This window comes from Leucoraja erinacea, unplaced genomic scaffold (assembly GCF_028641065.1).
Source record: "Leucoraja erinacea ecotype New England unplaced genomic scaffold, Leri_hhj_1 Leri_229S, whole genome shotgun sequence".
Taxonomy (NCBI): domain Eukaryota; kingdom Metazoa; phylum Chordata; class Chondrichthyes; order Rajiformes; family Rajidae; genus Leucoraja; species Leucoraja erinaceus.
The window spans coordinates 72,240-75,860 of NW_026576130.1; positions in this window are offsets into that span (position 1 = coordinate 72,240).

Sequence of the window (3,621 nt, forward strand, 5' to 3'; positions counted from 1 at the left end):
TCGCCCGCGGGTCAACCAAACCCAGCGCAACCTAACTTGCTGTCGCCCGCGGGTCAACCAAACCCAGCGCAACCTAACTTGCTGTCGCCCGCGGGTCAACCAAACCCAGCGCAACCTAACCTGCTGTCGCCCGCGGGTCAACCAAACCCAGCGCAATGCAACTTGCTGTTGCCCGCGGGTCAACCAAACCCTGCGCAACCTAACCTGCTGACGCCCGCAGGTCAACCAAACCCTGCGCAACCTAACTTGCTGACGCCCGCGGGTCAACCAAACCCAGCGCAACCTACCTTGCTGTTGCCCGCGGGTCAACCAAACCCAGCGCAACCTAACCTGCTGTCGCCCGCCGCTCAACCACCCCCCGCCCCTCAATGCGCAACCTAACTGGCTGCCATTCGCTCCGTCACCCAAACCACGCCTCCAACAGCCGCGCAACCTAATTTGCTGTCGCCCACCGGTCAACCAAACCCAGCGCAACCTAACTTGCTGCCGCCCACCGGACAACCAAACCCCGCCTCCAACAGCTGCGCAACCTAACTTGCTGTCGTCCGCGGCTCAACCAAACCCAGCGCAACCTAACTTGCTGCTTGCTGTTGCCCGCGGGTCAACCAAACCCTGTGCAACCTAACTTGCTGCTTGCTGTTGCCCGCGGGTCAACCAAACCCTGTGCAACCTAACTTGCTGCTTGCTGTTGCCCGCGGGTCAACTGCTGCTGCCCGCAGGTCAACCAAACTTAGCTGGGGGGGGGGGGCGTAACCTAACCTGCTGCCGCCACCTGTGCGCCCGCCTTCCCCTCACCATCGACCAATCGCATCGTTCCATGGGCGGGACCATCGCTAACCCCGCCCCCAGGCGGACATCAATGATTCCCTGCCTCTCTTGACGGACAGTTGCCGCAGTCAATCAGAGGCCGGGAATGACGTCAGAGTTTATTTGATCGACGGGTGGCTTAGCCAACCGACGTTGGGGGTAACGTCACAGTGACGCCCAATCGCCGGCCAAGGTGGGCGGGACCCGACGGCGGACACGTCAGCAAATAGGAGCGAAGGGAGGCGATGGCCCGCTGGGTCCTAGCGCCCGCCCGCCCGCCACTCAGTAGCAAAGATCCTACAGCGAGCAAGATAGTCCACTCGACGGAAAAGGCGTAGTACGCTCATGGGTAATTTTCGACCCCATTTCCGTAACCGGCTTCCGTCTCCACACCAAAGATCCCGTAGCGGAGCAAAGATACTAGTGCGGAGACGGAAGCCGGTTACGGAAACATCCTTGTAAAAATAAAAGTTATTTGGTAAAAATTTTCTCTTCATTTTCAGAATTAAAATTTATGACCACAAACTGTTCCCCCACAACGTTGATTACACTGCAGGTCGGGTCCGGTTACGGAAATGGATGAAAAAAAAGCCCACGTTCCGTTCCATACTACACGTCAGTCCATTGCATTTAGCAGGAGAGGTCTATCGTGCTCCGCTATAGGATCTTTGCTCAGAAGCCACTTCATCTTGCGTATGGCATGCACAGCCTAAAGTTGTAGGACAACGTGTTCTATTTGATTGTGCACGCCAGGTTGATTCGTTGAAACAGGGCGGACCCACGTGAAGGTTGCAATCTCCCACCCCAGAGGCATCTTTAGAGGTCACATATCAATGTAACTGGGGTATATAGGACCGCCACCGATTTTCTGCTGTGCTGGATACCCCTGTAATCCAGACAAGTCCCCCATAAAATGTGGTGCCTAGGCCGGGTGAGGCGACCAATTTCGACCTCATCGGGACTTCCACGGCCGGCTCGGGTGGATCCGTTCCCGTAGCCGACTCCCGTTGGGACTCCTCTCGAAGGTCGTGACCCGTTGGTCTGGCAAGGCTCTTGAATCATGGGATTCCTGGCTCACGCCTGTCATCTGCTGATATGATGTGCTGTCTGTGTGGAGTCTGCACGTTCTCCCTGTGGGTTTTCTCCGGTTGCTCCAGTTTTCTCCCAAGCTCCAAAGACCCACGGGTTTGTAGGCTAATTGGCTTTGGTAAAGTTGTAAATTGTCCTTAGCGTGTGTTGGATGCTAATCGTGTGCAGGGGTCGCTGGTCGGCACGGACTCAGTGGGTCGAATGGCCTGTTTCTGCGCTGTATCTCTAAAGTCCAAAGAGCCATTCTTCACTTTGGATGCAATGTGTGCAAGGAATGAATTGAACTCTGAAACGGTGGGCCGAATGGCCTGTTTCCATGTTGTATCTCTAAACTAAAGTATTTAGACACAAAAAGATGGAGTAACCTGGCGGGGCAGGCAGTATCTCTGGAGAGAAGGAATGGGTGACGTTTTGGGTCGAGACCGTGGGTTGGACTGAAGGCCCTGTGGTTTTTTTTGACAAGCATTTGCAATTTTTTCCCTTCTCCCTTTAACCAGAGAAAGAGACCAACATTAAAGAGGAACAGCGACTTTTAGTTAAAATGTAATCTAAGTAATACAGTGTGGGGGAAAAAAACACAGTAGATGCCTCTATGAATTACGTTGAAGAAACTGTGGCCCCTTGCAGACATTTTAAGAGCAGATAGAGAACAAAATGAACAACCGGTCAGACTTTGCCTGGTCCTGTTGGATGGAAACAGCAAGAAACAGAAGCAGAGAAATAGTTTACAAGCCACCTCCACAGCCCGCAGCAGGATTTGGCATCAATCCCACCCACATTATTGCCCTCTCCCTGTATCCCCCCCTGATTTACTTGCGGTGAAGGTTCGAGTAACAACCCCTGTGCAGGAAGGGCCAGCAGATGCTGGTTTGCACCGGAGATATTGACACAAAAATGGTGGGCTAACTCAGCGGGACAGGCAGCATCTCTGGAGAGAAGGAATGGGTGATGCTTCGGTGTCGAGACCCTTCTTGACCCCTGCCAGGTCAGTGCATGAAACACAACTGCGGGGGGCTCCTGAACTATGTGTAGGAAGGAACTGCAGATGCTGCTTCACACCGAAGATGAGACACAAAATGGTGGAGTAGCTCAGCGGGTCAGACAACATCTCAGGAGAAAGGGAATAGGTGAAGTTTCGGGATTTTTCAGACTACCGTCTCGGACTCGAAACGTCACCTATTCCTTTTTCTCCACAGATGCTGCCTGACCCGCTGAGTTCGTCCAGCTTTTTGTGTGTCTATCTGCGTGAATTATGTCTCTCCAGGACAACGTCCCAGCTTCCGGTAGCACAGCAACGTAAAATAAGCACAGACAACGCAGAAGACACTCAGCGGGTCAGGCAGCATCTGTGGGAAGGAACTAGTCTATCTGAAACATATGCGTTGGTTCTCTTCCCACAGGTGCTGCCTGACCCCGCTGAGCCCTTCCAGCGCTTCCAGCTTTTGTATCAGCTCTCTGGCAAAATCATGTATAAAATCATGAGGGGAATAGATCGGGTCGATGCTTAGAGTCTCTTGCCCAGAATATGGGAATCGAGGACCAGACGACATAGGTTCAAGGTGAGGGGGAAAAGATTTAATAGGATTCTGAGGTGGACAAAAATACTGGAGAAACTCAGCGGGTGAGGCAGCATCTATGAAGCGAAGGAATAGGTGACGTTTCGGGTTGAGACCCCAGATCAGTCTGAAGGGTTTCGACCCGAAACGTCGCCTATTTCCTTCGCTC